The sequence below is a fragment of the Sturnus vulgaris genome, chromosome 1, assembly GCF_052056855.1.
Source record: "Sturnus vulgaris isolate bStuVul1 chromosome 1, bStuVul1.hap1, whole genome shotgun sequence".
Classification (NCBI taxonomy): Eukaryota; Metazoa; Chordata; class Aves; order Passeriformes; family Sturnidae; genus Sturnus; species Sturnus vulgaris.
In genome coordinates, this window is record NC_142243.1 from 39,470,808 (window position 1) to 39,490,150 (window position 19,343).

A 19,343-nucleotide genomic window follows, 5' to 3' on the forward strand; every position below is an offset into this window, starting at 1 on the left:
GAGTCTGGAAGGAAACCTAATAAGCTCAGTTTGCACATACAAGTGGTGATTTTGGACGCCTGGGCACTTCTCTGACCAACTAAAATGCCTTTAATAAAATCTTGTTTTCAGTACGAACTGAATACCATCTTTCAGATGTTTTAGGTTACGCACTCTAAAATGGCCTTATGCCAAATCATGACTCACTTTTGAAAATTTAAGATCCTGTATCTAGTCTCAAAACCCAGCAAAAAATAAATTCCTTAACTATTATCAGAATAACACCGTAATTCGGAGAAAATGAAAGATCATTTTGGCTACTTTCTTTCCTAAAGCAAAACAAAACATAACAGCCAAGGTTTTCAACTGGTCAGTTAAAAACAAACAAATAAACAAACACAAAAATAAGCCCCTTTCTTAAAAGGAGGAAAAAATATTTCAGATTGCTCACAAATTAAACAATCTCTGCCTGTGTTTCAGAAGAAAAATCATAATAGCAATAACAAAAGCTTGTCTCTTTTTTTGACATGGTACATAATGCTACATCAGCCCATTTCAAGCACTATGCCTCTAAAAGTTTAAACTAAACATATCATATTTCAACCACTGAATATAAATGCTAAGGATCAAAATTCCCCAAAATTTACCTGGTAGAATTAGCATAAGTAGCGGTGTGCCTGCACAACACTTGAAGAATTGACATTCCAAAACTCTTAAAATTTTTCTTTGCCCTGAGCAAAGACACTGAAAACCAGAGACTGATGAAACAGCAGCCTGCTTCCTTGTCACACAACTTTTATATCCATAATTCCAAGCAAGTTCTGCAAAGTGACTGACAGACATAGAGTTTCAGGGAAAAAAAAAAAAATCAGCATAGCTGAAATTGTGTTGGTTGAATGCTACAGCACGGCAGACAGTAGCTCTATATGCCAGCACAGCAGGAAAAAAACTCAATTGCTTTTAATAGACAGGCATTTAGTGCAACTAGTATAATCTAGAGTGACATTTTCCCCTGTCTATTATGTAAGCTGAAAGCTAAACTTGTGCTTTTATACTGTATATTGCCTATTTTCAACACACTGCCTTATCAGCTGTCTCTCAATTTTAAGTTATTTTAGTAGCAAAGAAGGGGGGGACTTATCACATCTTTGAGATTCCTTCTTAATATCCTATTTTCTTCCATTCTGTGTTCATGTTGCCACACGGGCTTCATATTCTATGCCTAAAAACCTCTCTGAGAATTTTAACTCTCCACAGAAAATAATTTAAAAGGTAAAGAAAAATCCAGGAAATTCAAAGGAAAGAAGAAATCAAAAAGCGAAACAAAGAAAAGACAATTTAAAAACTCAAGGGCAGTCAATGTATTTTACCAGCATCACTCCCTAACACCTTTTTCAAAATTTCAGAAAGAGAGAAAGCAAGGAAATGAGTAGTTAGACACATCACCATTTTTATATCCCAGGCATCTTCCATAATGTGTGAACATCTACCTTCACAACAGCAATTGTCCTTGACAAGATTTTCAAAATGGCACTCAGCAGCAGGCGTAGAGAGATCAGAACTTCCCACAGAAAGAGCAAAGCAGAGAATGACAGACTTACTCTGCTAAAACAGGAGTTTATGAGTCCAAGATACTTAAATTAATAATTCTTTTCCAATCTTTCTGTCCATCTATCTACTGTTGCTCACCTCTGTGTTGCCCCTGGATAAAGCTGATAACTTAATCAGTAACCCTTTCAAGATAGCCAGCTCCGATAGACTGACTTGTCTTTAATGTATTTTGATAGACAAATAAAGCTGTCTAAGTGCCAAGGAGTCTGCATATTTAAGATCCAGTTCTCAAAGAAGTGAGTGATTAAAATCTAGTGATTTTGCAAGACAAGTTCATAAGGTCTATAAATACAACACATAGCATCAAAAGACCTCACCAGCCAGACATCTGAATACCAGAAGGAGACACAGGGCATAAAAGAAATCAAACCTTCAGAAACAGCGTACCAAATTGATTAGGCAACACTGGAAGAATGAGTCTTACAGGAGACACTTTACTGTGTGTATGTGCCAAACATGTTTATGATTTCTCTTAAAAGACCTATCTTGCATTATCCTGATAGTACGTCAGGAGTTCATGTCCCACCTGCCTTCCCATATCCCACAATAAACAACACTGCCTCCATTGGAAAAATGTCTCTTTGAGGTACATATCACCTCCTGAAAAGTTACTAAAAATGTCCTACCCTGATGCTTTCAGAGCTGCATCACGAGCAGCAATTTCTGACTTTCTCTACCTGAAGCAGGAGCATTCAGCATATATGCACAGACAACACTGCAGAGCTTTTTGGACTATCTATGGGTGCAAGAGAGGTGCTGACCACTCACCCGGCTCTACAGACCACGATGCAGTCTGTAAATCTCCCCCTCTCACTCAGAACTGCAGGTCTGCTGAACCATGCCACTGATGCCACCCCGTGCAATGGACAGGAAGCCTCCTCCATGGTGAAGCCTCCTGCCAGGAGCACCGAGGGGGATGGAAGGCAGTTCATGGAGCACCCGGGAGTGCCATGTCCAGGAGGTACCAATACCCAGCTCTCCCCTGACACAAAACCCTCCCATAGACACAGCACAGCCCATCAATGCCCCTGCGAGACATCCAGACACAGGATCAGAAAAAGAAGTTTGAAAAAGCCTTAGAAGAGGATAGAAATCTAAGAAACTGCTAACAGATTCACTAAGAAACCTCAAGATGCTCATGCAAGGAGCAGTGACTGGAATTTCAAATACGAAATATACCACCTACCCTATACCAAACAATGCTCTCAGTTTTCTATTGAAATTTAGTACAAGGGCTGACAAGACTTCCTATGCCCACAAGCTGCAGAGGGCTGTAAAACCAGCAATGGCCCGTGCTCTGCCCTTTTTCAGAAAATAGATGCTGAATGAGACAAGCAATGGGAAAAAACAATCTTAAGCGCAGCACAAAGGGAATTTTTTTCCTCATTACAGCACAAAAACCACATGGCAGGGGCACATTTCCATTTAGCTTTCTTTGTGTCTTTTATATCAGGTGTCGAGCTGGTGAGGCTGACACCATCTTCATTTACCTGGCAGACCCCAGCTGAGGGTAAGGTCTTCACATCATGACAGTGCTGCTAACATTTTCCCTCTAATTATTTTTGCTCAGTATTCTATCTTCCAAATCCAAAAGGAAGGAAGAGCTTCAAACACTTGGAAGAGGTGCCTCCTCCTCCTAAAGAGAATTATCCAGAAAAACTGCAATTCAGAATTAATAAAGCCTCACATCTTTTCTGCAGAGGTTTTTTGAGTCCTATATGCAGAGGAGAGTTTTTCATTTATCAGCAGAAAGGGAAGGGCTTTCTACCAGGTGATTTTGAAATTCTTGGTCAAAGGTTAACTTGGTTTTTAACTTCAAAGTACAGAAAAACAGGGAGGTTGAAAGAATACAGTAAAACTTCAGAGGGATATTACCAACCTGAAACCAGGCTATGAAGGCACATAAAGATGCCTTCTGTGCTACACCTTTCCTTGCTCTTGATTTCACAGGCAGTTCCTAAGAAGGGAAAAGGCAAAGTCCATTTGGGAAAGTTTATAATATAATCAGATTTTTCTGGCTGGCAGCACCAAAGGTGGAAAGGCAATTTCATTAATTAAGATCTGAACTTCTGCTTCGACTTCAGTTTTTCATAATGCTACTAGATATTTTAAAATACGGTACTCATTCATTGCAGGGTGCAGCACCCGCAGGGCAGTGAGTAATGGTTTTACTCTTGCTTCAGTACTGGCAGTAGCATGTTGGACTGGAAAATGAACCTCTATTTCCTATCTATTTTTATAATCAGTTTATCTACCATCTCCTTAATTCTTACCCCCATATGCACACTAGAAACAAAACATTTAAATCTCAGTACTACGCTGAAATACATTCACAACGCTGCCACTGACAGCTCACCAGTGACACTGACTTGTAACTGAAAACAGCATTTGGCCCCAACCAGTACATCTGTAGTCTGTATGAAAAATTCATGAGCTAAATCTTTTCACTTCTTTTATAAATAGGAGACAAAACGAGCGAGTCATCACTTAGTCAGCCAGGGAATGATTCAAAATCTAAACCTAGGATATCATGTTAAGGAAAGGAACTGGTAATAGATACAAAGTATATTTTCTTCCCACAGCAGGAAAAAGGACAAGTTATTCTATTTTATGCTATTTTTCTGTTGCTTCCATTAATTGAAAATGTATATAATACCAACTAAACATAGCAGTAAGACACCAGACACAAAATAGAAATCTGTGGCATTATATGCCCAGATATATTTTGCTGCAGCCCTGAAGTCTTACATGTTACTGGGTTCTGGTTTATTTGCAAGCTTTCTCGAAACACAAACATTACTTCTGCATTTTGTGACTGGCTCTATATTATGAGGTGATATTAGCTGAGGAGGTGACAGCTGGCAGGAACTTTCGAATCGAAGGGTCTCTTTCCAACTGATACACACAGAGCTCTGTATTAGCTCTCACAAGATGCACTTTGTTTTTACTAAAGATGATTACCCACGAGTAAATAATGAGTCATGATATCCTCAAAAAAGCAAACACACAGTTAAAGAATAATTTCTAACACGGGTAACCAGACAGCACTGAAAATTGAATCACTTAGGTGCGTTTGTCCTAATTAAGTGTCAAAAACCAGAAAAGCTATAGAAAATAGCCATAATTACATAAAAATATGTTGGAAGATCTTGAAAAGACTGTATCTCTTTTCATATGACTGTAAAGCACCATTTACAAATGGGTAGCATACAAATAGGTAAATGCAGTCTTAAACATATGCAGGTACAAACAGAAAAGGGATTTTTATTTGGACAACACAAACAAACCATGGTAATTTTGTCATTCTTGATGGATTAATACTCTATCCTTACAAACAATTCAGACCAAACATATTGGAATTCAGGTAAGAAAGCAGCACAAATTTAACACCATAATTATAATAGGGATACAAACTGCTCATTTTTTATTATATGCTATCAGATGACTTCATAGCACTTTGGGAATTTAACGCTAGGAAATTCACCTCCAGATGATCACCAACGGTGGTGAAATAGTCTCTCCTTCATTATTGCTACTTCTATATGCAACTTATTTCTAATTCTACCTTATACATTTCTAAAACAACCACTAGGCTCCAAAAGTTCTTCAGGGGAGTACAGTGACAGAATGAAGATTATGAAAAATAGGCTTACATCCACTATTCACCTGTAAGGATTTTGCCTAAAACAGTTTGCTGCCAGCCATTCTGCAGAGCCACCCAGACACCTGTGAAGCTCATCAGCCGTTTTAGAAGACAAATTAGATGGAATCTAGTGATCCTTACAACTTTGCAGCAGCTGAGAGTGGTGGCTGTGGAGTAACAACAGGGTTAAAGACCAGAAACATACTCTATGGAACTGTGACTTTTCATTTAATCTTCCAAAATGTTTCCCTGTAAGGACTATGCTAGAACAAGCTGGATTCTTAAAAAAAAATAAAAAATTAAAAATTAAGAACAATAAGGAATTATGTGAATATATGAAAAACCAAGCACCTAACTTGCTTTTTTGGTGAACACTGCTGTATTAGAAAAAGATCCAGTTGAAATGGGTGTTGTCCATATGTTAGGACTAATGCTCTTTACTTGACATGCTACATTCTGAAATTAAGGATGTCAGGATATATTTGAAAATTTCATGAGGATAAAAGAGTCCCATTAGATTTCTTTGCACGAAAAAGCACCAAAGTTCTACCATGACACCTCTATTCAAACCCAGGTATGACCACCCCATTTTGGGGAGTGCTGCCCAGCCAGGGCACTAAGCAACTAGAGGAACAAAAGCTGATAATTCTGACACAGAGACAGGGTGTTTTTCCCCCTTTCTTCCCTGTATATTTCTCTTAGCATTGGTCTTGAAATACAATCTCTTGTGCTTTGACCAACCTACAATCTTCATACACTTAGTCAGGGTTCGTATTTTTTGAGATTATGTGATTCTAAATCACAACTTCATGAAAGCTGTTGTAACATTTTAAACAGCATTTTTTTTTAGAAGATCCAGCCAGCCAGTGAGATGGCAAAACCACAGCATGGATCTCACAACCTGCCCTGCAAGTTTTCTAATTTACAGACACACTTCTGAATTAGGGTCGTATAGAACCTGAAATTCTGAAAGGTCCTCCTCCTTTTCTGGCTGACTGGTCATTGTTAAGATTACAGAACAGGCACCGAGTAGCTTTAGCTGCCCATGTTCCAAATAAGAGAGATAGCACTTCTTCCCTGACAATCCACAAACCTTAAAATACTACCAAAAAGAAAAGGATTAAAAGATAGTGCAATCAGAGCACTTCAACTAGAATAAAGACTCCTTTAGGGCACTTTAACTTCCAGTCTAAAGCTTAAAGGGAAAATTAAATAAAATCTAAAATGTCACACAGCACTTACAAGATTGCATATGCTTACTTTAGGCAAATACCACTGAATCCTGTTTTTGCTGTATCTTACTTTATACATTATTGCATATGTTTAACTAAGGAAAAATACTATACTTAAATAAGGAAATACTTGAATGTATTTTCCTTTCTCCTTTCCATGATGTAAATGCCCCATATTCTCAATGTTGTTACACTAGAGTTAAATTAGGTCAAAGGCATTTGGTGTTCAGAACCAGGACATATCACTAATACCAAAAATGATCATACAAGAGGGGACTTCGGTAGCTGCCTACCCCTCATTCTACCAAACTTTTATCATTCCATAATACACAGCTGCTGGTGCTTAACACAAGTTAATTCCTATCCACCACTTCCAGGGTGGTAATACCATCACACATGGACCAAAGTCTACTAAGTAAATCCCCTTGTTAAAATTTTAAAGACCCTCACTTTTTGCAGTAATCTTTTACCAATACTTTCAGTCAATACAGGCAAGGTCACTAACACATGTATAAAGACACTCTGCAGTCTTTTCTAGTTTAATTCTCGTTTCACACTATTATTTTTCCAAATCCTGCCTGAATTCTTTCCTGTTTAATCTCTTCTGGTTAGGAAAAAAGAACAAATAAGGAGCAGTACACAAAAGGGAATATGACTGGGCTTGTATGAGCTACAAGAAAATGGTACAAAACTGAGAAGAGCTGGGATAGTTGTAGCATGACACCATGACCTCTGCTTACAGCCACAAATTACATCAGCCAAGTGACAGTGTTCTGCATGACTCTGCATTGCTTAATTTTCTCTCTTTTTTTTAATCATTACTGTGCTTGTCTCCACTTAACCAGTTCTAGTTACTTGCTCCAATTTGATAACGGTCTAACCAAACACATACTTCTGCACGTCCAAGCAGAAGACCCAATTTTACTGTCAACACAGCCAGATCAAAGCAGCTAACCTGTTATGGAAACAACAAGGCCAACACCCTAATAATGCCCCAATTTCTTCTGTTAACCAAAGAGATAAAATTATTCTTAATTAACAATGTGTAATTCAGCACAAATATAACTTGAACATAAGTGCTGAAAGAAAGTGAAATTCATTAACTCAAAAATACAATGCATTTACTCCCAGAAATTCAGCTACTGATCTACAAAATGTTCAGAAGATTCAAAAATACGTGTGATGCTGCACATCCAGAGATCGTAGAACAGTACAGTATCTTAATTCAGTAGGTTTTGCTCTATTTGTTGAATTACATAATGTTGATTAGAGGACATTAGTTTGGATTACAAAGGGAAGAGCATTAATTGCATTCTGTATCAATACCACTGGCTGACTGACATATAGAAGTACATGGAACCTTGAGTTTTCACAAACTTTCACAAAGCTTCTCATAAAGATATCAGTAAACAAGAAATGCAACAATATTCAACAATGAGATTCCACATTATAACAGAAAAAGCAAAAAAAAAACCAAAACCAAAACCTAAGGTAAGAGTCTGAAGAAAAACACATAAGAGCATGGTATAAATTTAATCCCCAAATCAAGATATTAGACTTGCCATATACACAGATGCAGATGGCTGGGTAAACTGATTCCAAATTTAGCACTACAGATAAAATTACTTTCATCTTAAAAACACCCTGTAAGCAGATCATTTTGCTCACAAAAGTGTTGAGCTTTGGAAAATAGCAAGCTTGTATCACCTACCTTTATTTTTGCCTTTCTCAATTCTCCAGCTGTAATAGTTACTGAAGACAATCTCATTGAGTTTCTTTTTGGAGTCCTGACCCCGATTTCAAACATTGCAGGAAGATGTGCATTTATTAAACATATGTATTGCTGACCGAATTTCAAAAATCATTGTTGGGATCATAGCTCTTTCTTTTCTTCTGACATATCACTTCTGGGCACTACTTAAGGCCATAATCTGTCTGTAATACTCACTGAGACTTTTTCACATGAAAACGAGGCAGTAATTCCACCCCTTTGATATTATTAAAAAGGTAGTTTGTTCACCACTAGGAACATCATTGCAGAATACACATACAAGTAAATTAACAGTATAGTACCACAAAAACTGCTGGCATCTGCTGGCTGTAACTTAGTAGCTCAGATTTGCTATGCTGAGACAGAATACAAAAGGTGTGACACCAGACATCATTTTTTCTGACTCAAAATGCATCCACCAAAAAATGCAGAAAGCATGCAGCAAACATGAATCCCGGAAGATTATCCTCAGTACAGATAAGCTCAGCAAAAGTTAAGCGATTAAACTCTAACTTCTGATCTGTCCATCTGCTTTCCCCACGTTGTCCTGCTCTCCAGATGGGAAAACAGGTGAGGTCTTGAATTACTCATATGTAGCCCTGTAGTTTTGCCCACACCCTTCTTCCTGTTACACCATCACCCAAGTGTTGTGAAATCTGGAGCTCCTAACTGATATTGCAGATCTTAACTTCACACAGCAATAGGTAAAGCTCCGTCCTATTCTATCACAAGCCTTGCAACATCTGCCAGGTTGAATCTCTCAAATTCTTCCTGCCTAATGCTCTTTCTGGGTTTAAATATCTCTTCCCTAAAGAAGAAAAAAAAAAAACTACACTGAGGTTTACACAATCCTAATTTGCAAATTGTTTCATGCCCTTTTAGATTAGATTACCTTCCAAAGCAAACAGAGTTATGCCATACTACTCTCATGTCCCAAACACAGATCGTCTTAAGACTGTGCAGGGCTCACACTGCCTTTGCTCTTTCAGCTGCCCATGTTCACACAAACGGCTTTCACTGACTCCAGGAGATCTTTGAAAAAGTATCATCCAGAACTATTTAAAGGAGCAAGACTTAAAAAAATATTGACAAGACTAGGCATGATGTATAAGAAAACACTTAGCAAGAAAACATTAGAAAAGAAAATCAGACTGTAGATTTGATCTCGTAGATCTGGGCTTCAGTGGTAAAGGTCTCCCTTTACATATCTTTCTCGCACCATCAAATAATTAATTCAGCTGCAGACCTGTGATCATCAAAACAGACTATATTTATACAGACACGTTTTGAAGAGGCTGAGGTTAAGTTGATCTGGCTTAGAGTTGAACTTCACAGAGGAGTCCAAGCTTTTTGTCTTTTTGCACACTGTGTTTGTGCAGCCAGCAAGCAATATCCCATCAGCAATCCAATTCCCCTTTTCCTTCTATCCCTACCACAAACTGCTGATAAACTTTCCTGCTAGTCCTAAGATGAGGAAATAAAGTATGTTAAAAATACTGAGAAATCATTTCTTTTTCAGGAAAAAGGCTGCCTGCACTGCTGTTGTAAAATGCATGTCAAACTAATGTGATATTATAGGCATGAATTTCTAGCTGCCATTTGTGGATGAGCTCTATCTATGAGCAAAGGTAAAGAGATGTCTGGTACACGCCTGGCTTCCAGCCAGTGTCCACACTGGTCCCCACAGGGCTGCCTCATGAGTAGGTGTAGCAGTAATGGGAGAGGGAAGATCGCTTGAGTTCAGGTTTTGTGGCTGCAATTCTGCCACTTTCTTGCTTTCAGAATTTGGGTTTCTTGCTAGAGAGACAAGTAACCCTAGAAAGAGACTTCTGAAACTGCACTGGGAGCCAAACTGGACAGCAAAGGTTGAGGGAGAAGGGAGGGCAAAGGTTCACAGAGTAGTCTGCTTATGTAAATTTGGCTCTTTAGATTTACATTCCTATGAAAGTATAATCAGAAAATTACTACTAAACAGCAGGCAAGTCCTGGCTCCTTTTTAAGCCTATGATTCTTTCTATGGGATCAAAGACAATGATCCTGAGAATTGGCCTCTTATGTGCAAAGGTGAGAGCATGAAATCTCTTTCTAAGTTTTAAGCAAGCTCATAACTCTGATCTGTGCATGGAAAATGCATTTAGAGCACCTTTTAAAGTTACAGAGATGCTTCAGTTGTTTGTGTAGACAGAAGCAATATGATTTGCTCTGTTAATTTGGTATAAATTCGTATTTTTCTTTTACTCTCCTGAATTTATTATGGGCAAGCCTGGCAGACCAGCTTAATTTGAAAGTGTGCTCTACACTTTCCATTTAATGAAATCTACCTTAAATTATTTTGTATTTCGCTCAGCTGTATCAAAGTGAACTGCAATTCTCTTTCAAAACCTTTTCAGAAAGTTTCAGTCAAGGAATGCATGAGGCTGGAGAGGACCTCTGCAGACCGTCCAGTCCACCACCCTGCTCAATCAAGCAGGGTCACCTGGAGCAGGTTGTCCTGGACCATGCCCACCTGTTTTTTTAGTATCTCCAAGGATGGAGATGTCACAATGTCTCTGGGCAACCTGTATAGAGAGTCTTGCTACTTCTGCAGAAGTAGCAATGTAAATGTTCGGGGTTGTGCTTTTTTCTACGTGCAAAATTTTAAATTTCTTTTCTTTTAACTACTTGAATTCTATTCCTTGGAAGAGAACCTGCAAGAAAGGACCTTATGACAAGGATGAATCCTGCTGCCCCTGTGAAAATAAAAATCTAGTTGGGAGAGGGGCTTGCCTAAGTTTGGAAAAAAACCATGTTTCATCCAGATTCTTGAATTTACAAGCTATCAGGTATTTCAGAAGATGCGAAGACATCTGAAAACAGAAGGGAGCACACTCTATATACATATGGCTTTCCATGTACATGGTCCCATGCAAAAAAAGTGGCACTGAAGAGAAGCCACTGCACAGACAAATCAAGGAGACTTATCCATGTCACTGCAAGTAGGATGGAGAGACGATAGCTAGCTCAGGGAACTGCTCTATAAAGACAGTATGACCAGAGCCCTTCTTCCCTTGGGAATTATAGAATCTAGCACTTTCCTTCCCCCAGGTTATGCTATTACCACTTGTGCCTAACCTTCAAGCACAAAAAGTACTTCCCAAAACGAAGAGAGTGCTTTGATATGAGGTTTCTTGAAGAGATAACAGTAGAAGATCTTTCTGCCTTGCAAAACACACTCCCACCATCCACCCACTGGAAAGTCATGGCCAGAATGGCTGCAAGCACATTCCCCGCATCCTACCGTGAGAGTGGCAGCGGGTCAGATTCATCTTCCCTGGGCAGAGGATGAAAGCAAACAGGCTTCCTAGGAGGCCTGAGTATCAGAGCAGTCTTTGGGTTCTCCCAGAGTTCAATGCAAATGAAGACAGCTGCCATCAAGATGGTATCTTGTGCAACAGCCTACTCGGCAAGAAGGAAGGCTTGATGCATTTTGGAGGCTAGAGAGGCTATCACCATCGTGGTCCAGGTCTCACAGCACATGTCAGAGCTCACATACACAGCCAGCAGGACTGCCAGGTAGGGGAGCCAGGGAGGGACGTGCCAAACGGCAGTGGGACAGGGGACAAAAAACCCCCAAAGAACTCAATACTCAGTAATGCAAAAAGTCAAGAAGGCAAAAGCACAGGTTCTGGCCAACACAATGGTAAGTGGGACTCCTGTCATTGGCTTATCCCTTCTGGCACCAAGAAGACACTGTAAGAAAGAACCAGGTGCATGGCAGCTGCCTTCAACATCAGCCAAATTCAGAACTACAGCAACTGACAGGACGTCCTAAGGAGAAAGAAGGTCAAGGACACTATCTCCATGTATAAGAATCTTCAGAAAAAATGAAATGTTTCTAGCATCTCTCTCCCATTTCTGGCAAAGGAGAAAAGTGTGAGGTGTCTGAGGCATGGGAAACAGGACAGGGAGGAAAAATAGAGATAAACAGTTTTTGTAACAATTAAATACAAAGTTGGGTAATCAGATTAGATACCTTCATGGTGCAGAGGTGATTTTCAACTAAAAATTCCCAACCAGTGAAAAATTACGGTTACACATGTATAACGCACAGGCAAGGACCACATGCTCAAAATATTCTGCATAACCAACTGCATTCCCTGTGATCTGATCCCAAGTTTCCTGGTTTCAAATAAAGTTAAGAGGAAGTGTAGTTTTCAGGATTATTACAATTATTACACAGGGCTGCACACCCTGAAAAGTGAAGCAATATCATCCACAGACTCTAAACCTTAGTTTACCTGCATATATTCAAAGACACCTGAATTAAGGCTGTGTATCAAATCTTAATTCTGGTATTTCTTCTCCTTTCTTTAACCTTAATAATCAGCAACTTCCACAGTTAAATAGTTGATCTAAGTCCTCTGGCCCAAGGCTGTTTTATTCTGGTCAAATAGAAAATTTCAATAAACTAAATTACTTCAGTAAGTCACATCAGTGAATCGGGCACAACACAAATGACATGCAGTTCAGCACTACATAGGAAGTACTCTGTGTTCCAGACACAATTTTCTCTCTATTTTTAGAAATAAAATTATACTTTAATATTTAATTGAAGTAATTATTTTGCTTTAAAAATTAAATTTGTCACAAATACTCTGCAGGGGAATATTCTTTTAGTGCATATGTGCGTGGTCATGTACATTCTGGAATTACATGGATACAACTCTGTATAGACTTTTCCCCTGTTTATCTAACTGGATAATGCATTTCACCTTATCTTTTTTTAATGAGAAAAAATGCAGTATGGAAATAAGACACCTAACTTATAAAAGAAGGCTGAAGATAAACCCTTCAATTTCTTGAAGGGAGGAACACAGTTATGTTAAGCCTTATACATAAGTGTTCATAATTATATTTTGAAGAACCCTGCACACAGACATGCCACATTTTTTTAAATATGTATGAAATATTAAAAATAAAACAGAGCCAGGGTAATAAATCATGGGAATAAAGCTATTTTAATGTAAAGCTAGGAAACAGTCTAAAGTCACATGAAGGCACTCCTACCTGTCAAAAGTTGCAAGAAGGTAGGCAAATGGACCAAGAATGATTTTGTGCTAAAGGTCAGAGATAAAAAAAAATGCTAAAGAAGAAATGGCTTCAATTTATAAGTGCTCATTCTTTCCACTGGTAGGAAACCAAGCAGCAGCAGCAGCACTCCATACCTGCCGAAGTACAGCTGGGCTGGAGCACATGGCAAGGAGCTGGCATAGCAGAATCAAGAGAAACAATGCAAAGTCATGAGAGGGAGGTGTGAAGATAACAGGATACAAAGGGGGCCAAGGTACAAGACCAAGTCAGTGGAAGAAAGAGGTGAGGGTCTACAAACGGAAACATAAGAAAGGAAAAGGCCAATAGTTCAAGAACCTTGTAGATGTAGATAATGACAGCAAACATGACACACGACTCAAGGAAGCCAACTTGCAATGGTGATGAAAACGGCTCTTCTTACCCACAGAAGTATATTTTTCTTGTGAATGTTTTTGAAAATGGTTCATCCATATGCATGTCACTAAGATATCAGTTAGTGAGCAATTGTTCAAGGATCCAACTACTTACGTATTTGACAGATACTTTTAATTTTCTTCAAAGAGCTCCTTTATTTTCCTACACCACAGCTGTTGCAAAGCACATCTCACTGTCAAGCAACATTGGTGCTGTATCTGTGGCATGCAGTTCATGCCAACCAACTCCCATGGAGTATTCGAGAAGACACTCAAACATCAGCATCAAAATAGGCAAAAAAAATTAGCAGGTGAGCAGAAAGAAGTTCTGCCCGAGATAAAACAGTAATCATTGTGTATGCAAATGTACAAGTGATTTGGTTCTACATGTACCAATTTCACTCCACCCAGCAGAAGAAAGACTTACATTTGGGTTTGACTCTAAATTCACTTGATGATTGAGCTTCTTGCTCTGTTTTCTACCTTACTATTAGTCAGCTTGACAATTAGTCCTTTTATTTCTTCCAATGGAAAAACAGAACCCTAATTTATTGGGTTAGGTTCACCAGAGGACACAGAACAGTTCTGTAGTCTAGAATGATCACACTGCTTTCATGCGCATAATCTAATTATAAGAGTATTGCTCTCTTAGTTCATCAGTAAAAATTATTACAGCTTCTCTATGTTTAAGGCACTTGAAGATATAAAGTTGTTTTTTTTTAACTGTGGTTTATTCTTTATTATTTCATTAGTTCCTAATTTCACAGGATACTTAATCTCTAATAAGCTAAAAAGGGTTTGAGTAAAATGAGAATTTTTATGACCAAAAGCATTCAAAATTGAATACTCAAGTTAACTTTTGTATTAAAAAAAAAAAACATTTTATTTGCTTTCAATTTACTCCTCTTTACTTGCAGGCTTACATGCACTTTGGGAGCGTGACCATACACTGAAAAGGTTAACAATAGAAACTTTTCCAACCAGTCTTTTTACTTGCATTGTCCCCCTACCATGACCATATTTAAATTAAGTAGTTGTGATGAATAATGGAAACAATCTCATTCACGTGTTGTGAATTAAATGACAGAAACAACTTATGCAAGACTCAATTACTTTATTCAAAATGTCCTCTTGGACCACATACAACTGATGGAATAACACAGAATTAAAGGAATACAATTCTTTACACAGAAATTTATAGTCGCCCTTGATTTTAATGACAACATAACACATCCGTAGTTTGTTTAGTTATCCCTGTACAATACATAAAATCCTACCTCATCCCGAAGAAGAGAGATTATTTCTCCACTGCACCATTAATGAAAAGTTTAAAAAATGCCAGCAGCAGTACTGCCACACTAGCTGCCATGTGAATTATTCTGCTAACTTTTCTGATGGGCTAAATTAAGCCAAGGAGTTCCCTGGACTAAGAGGAATGCCACCCAGAGGCATTCCTTCAGTTAAGCAAATAGAAGGAAAGCACCTTGGTGACTTGGCAGAATCCTGCTGTCATACACCTGAAGAGCTACCAAACAGCTTTTATTTATTTACTTAAATGGGCCCATGCAGGAGAGAATCTAGGACTATATACATAGCAATTTCTGATATTTGGAAAGAAGGGAGCAAAGACAAACTGTGGAAATATTAGGAAAATCCTTCCTGATTGATCTCCTGACCCCTTCTGACAAAGAATTCACACATTTAGATCCTGGCCATAATATCTGCATACCAATGGCATGGATGTGCTCCCTCAATCCCTGCAGGCAGGTGGAGAGTACCCCAGTATTATCTCCACCTTTCCTCCAGAGGTCAGATTCTCATGTGTTTTGGAAATCACACAGGAAAAAGGACAAGATGGAGAAAAGATGTAGCTCTGCACTGCTATCCTGCACCTTGCATTACAGCTCTGCTTTCTGCCATGACAGCCATCTCTCATTTAAGAGCAAATTAAGGCATGAGGGCACACAGTAATTGTGCTCCTCCTGCCTTCCCTCATCTCAGCCTGTTCACCTGAGCTTCTTTCACATGCACGCCTCTTTTGCCTTCTTCAACTTTTAGTAACAAGCAAACCCCAAATCAGTAAACCAGAATATGATGGTGGAGAGATAATGAGCTCCAGAATTTCCTTTTCCAAGGAGCCAAAATTCCTGGTCTCACCCTTCCGGTGGTAAATGAGATTCTTGCTGGAGGACGTCCTGCCTCAAATCAGGTGGGTTTTTTTGAGGTTTCATCCCTTGACTCCCTTCCAAATGGAATCAAATTTCAAGACAGGCTACACTAGACCATAAACTCTGACAAACTTCCATGATTTAAGTTTCGCAATCCTTCTCCTCCCTACTTTCTCTTGGCTGGGTTTTTACATATAGCCAAGAGGAAAAATCCTGCTCATCATCAACAACAGGGAAGCCAGGAGAAGATATATGCCTACCACAGGAGTGTGTTATTCTGCAAACTTCTTCACTGAACACCAGTATCTGTTATTACAAACAACTTTCTTCACTTCAAATTCGTAAGGAAAAAAAAAAAGAAAACATCAAACAAAAGGCATCAAACAACCATATACTGGACAAGGGAAGTACAACATGGACATCAGAGAAAGCATGTCTTACGATTTCAGGTGTCCCACTACTGCAAGCTCTTTGAAAAATACCTGTAGAAACCTGTCTTCAGTGTAAGCAGCCTTCAGCAAAAGCACTTTCACTTTTTCCAAAGTCACCCATGTCATCCTCACATAACAGGAAATGATCAGATAATAAAACTAATGCTGTAGCATATAAGAGTGAATAAAAATACCACCACTTTCTACTAAGCAAAAGAACATTCTCACAAAGAAAGAGACAGCACACAAAAAAATTGATTCTACATAATGACTTGGATATGCAAAGAATTTCAAAAGGATTGAACAATTTGGAGTAGCCATGATGTGCTCAGCACCAGTTCATACAAGACTTTATCCAAAACCAGTAAAAATCAATGGCAGATTTTCCATCAACTCTAACAGACTGGTTTGAGCCCTTTCAGTTCTGGAAACCAGAGTCCACAGAGTTAAAAGCAGATGAAAACCACAGCTAAATCCTGCCTTTTCCAACATGGAGCCATAAGACATTTGAATTTCCATCCAGAAGCAGCGCCCTCGGTTTCACAACTGGTACGTCAGGACTAGATTATTCCATCATTAGCAAGTAACAATGGAACACACCAGCTCATCCAAAGGTCACCAATTCAAATAAACTGGAAGAAGGCTGAGACTAATTTAAGGGTCCTGGGACTAATATGAAGGGTGATTTCATGCCAGTTAGAAAAGAAAAAAAAGCCTTGTCAGGAAGGAAGTAGGCATACACAGCTTCACAGAACTTTTGCTGTTACTGTGCCTTAAACAGCTGCTCTATGAGAAAGTGAAAAGCTATACTTTCCAGTGATTTACTCCAGCTTCGTCTCTTTAAAAATGGCTATACATTCATACAGCTGTGTTATTTAGAGTTCAAAGTAAGGGAGAAAACTCAAGCCTCTCTGTAAAGCAATGCAGTTAACCAATGCAACTGCATTGATTATGGTAAAGTCTCCTGAAAATTACCTTGTTATTACAGAAATTTCTTATAAAACAGCAAACCCTTTGCCCTGTTGTTTTGGATTTTCTTCTCAAATGTTTATTCAGAAGGCAAAACGGGAACCAGAAAATCTAGAAAACTGTCTCAACATACAAGCAGTACTGAACTGTAACAGGAAAACAAACCATTTTTTATAAAAATATCCAGTCTATCAATTATGCAAGCATATATTTACGACAGACTAAGTTTTGTAAATAAACGCTAAATATGTTACTATAACTAGCAGATGGCTCAGTTGGAATGCACGAATTTTGTGTTAAGTTAAAATACTAAAGGGAGCACGGCTTATACTGTAGAAAAAAAATGTCCCGTTTGCCTTCCTGGTCAGACCTGGTATTTATTACAGCATTTTTAACCTGTGTTTCGCTTTCCTCCATCCGGATCACAGGAGGGTAAAACAAGGTTTCAGGGGACCACGGGGCTATGGGGCTCCTACCACTCACCAGAACAGGTGCGATCCTTCCTTCCTACCGGCACCTGGCTTCATGGGGCTGACAATTTTGCCTTTTCCTTTTTACTCGTACGCTGCCTGATCAATCCACCCACTACAGCTCCCAAGCCTTGCTCCTCTATATTTAGTTAACAATTAACGCATTCGGCTTTTTAACTTCGCGGATTTCTGTAGTTGTTGCTGGTGTTGTCGCCGCCGCTTTAGAAAGTCAAATAGAAAACTTCAATGGATAAACTCTTAACGGGGAAATACCACCTATGCTGCAAACATAAATAAATCAGGAAGCGCCGGCAGCCGCGCACGCCGCCGCTCCCCCCGCGCGGCCCCGCCGCCCCCCGCGGTGATGAATACCGGCGGTGCCGCGGCTCCGTCCCTGCCCTCCCCGCCGGGCCGCGCCGCCGCTCGCCCCCCGCCGCCCCCGGATGCTGCTCTGCTGCTGCTGCGGGCGGGCGGGCGGGCGGCGCCCCGACGGGCCGGCGGAGCTCTGTCCCCGCCAGCGTTTGCGCGCCGCTACCGCCGCTCTCCCCACCGGTGACGGCTAAATATAGTGAGCGAGCGGCCGGGGAGCGCGGCTCGGCTCCCCCGCGCTCGCCCCGCAGTTCCCCGGGGGCGCTCCGGGACGCCAACCTGCGGAGCCGGCACCCCCTGCTCGCCCACGCCCGCGGTCGGGCGCGCTGCCCGCCGGGTGACTCGCGGGACTTACCGGCGGAGCGCAGTGGCGCGCCTGCCCCGCGCCGCTCGCCGCCCGCCCGGGCGCGGTGCGGTGCGGTGCCTCTCGCCGCGTCCCTCCCGCCAGCCGCCGTCTGGCTGCGGACGTGACCTGGATTCCCCCCGCCTGCGCCGCCGCCTCCCGCGGGGCCGCGCACACGCCGCGCCGCGCTGCGCCCCCCCGGCCCGGCCCCGCCCGCCCCGCTGCCGCCACCGCTCACCTCCGGCCGCCGCGACCCGACCCGCCTCGCCTCGCCGCGCCTCCCCGAGCGACGCGCGGCGGAGCGGAGCCCAGCGCCGCGTTACGCAACGCGCCCCGCGGCCCCTCCGCGCCGCGGAGAGGGTCGCCGGTAGGCGGGCGCGGGGCGGAGGGAACCCGCGGCGGAGCCGGAGCAGAAACCGCCCCCGGCGGCCACTTGTAGCGCCGCTGGAGCCGGGATCCCCCCGGCTGCGCCGCGGCCCCGCGGGCCGTGCCCGGCAGGGCGGGCCCCGGGGCGCTGCCGGTGACCGCTTCGTTCTGGGGTCGGGCGGAGGGAGAGGTGCGGGCGCGGCCAGCGGCTGCGAGCGGCGGGGGAGCCGCCGCGCGGGGACCGCGGCGCTTTTCTGCTTTGGGTATTCAAATCCCGTGGCCGCGGGTCGTTCTGTCAGAGGGACCCGGGCACGGGAAGGGAGGAGGATTCCCCGTGGTTTGAGGCCGAAGGCAGCGGCCCCGCTAACAGCTGTGCCGCGCCTCAGCCTCTGGAGCGGGGCAGCCAGGGCAGTCGCGGCTCTGCGCAAACACAAAGTTAAAGGGCTTGTTGATGGCACGTCCTGCATCCGGCTGGGTTGTCCCGCTGTTGACTCGCATGCTTTTCCCA

At 41.5% G+C, this 19,343-nt stretch overlaps 1 protein-coding gene across 4 annotated transcripts in view; it reads right to left on the reverse strand.

The window, feature by feature from the left end:
- THRB (thyroid hormone receptor beta) overlaps nucleotides 1-18,748 on the reverse strand; it is a 154,201-nt gene extending 135,453 nt beyond the window's left edge. For 2 of the 4 annotated variants that reach the window (XM_088164162.1, XM_088164168.1), the window contains exon 1: nucleotides 18,482-18,585. The gene's annotated coding sequence lies outside the window, so the exon portion shown is untranslated. Of the gene's footprint in view, nucleotides 1-18,481; nucleotides 18,586-18,707 lie in introns of those variants that run through there. The other 2 variants (XM_088164175.1, XM_014887273.2) reach the window with 2 other exon arrangements.
- Nucleotides 18,749-19,343: the final 595 nt, after the last annotated feature.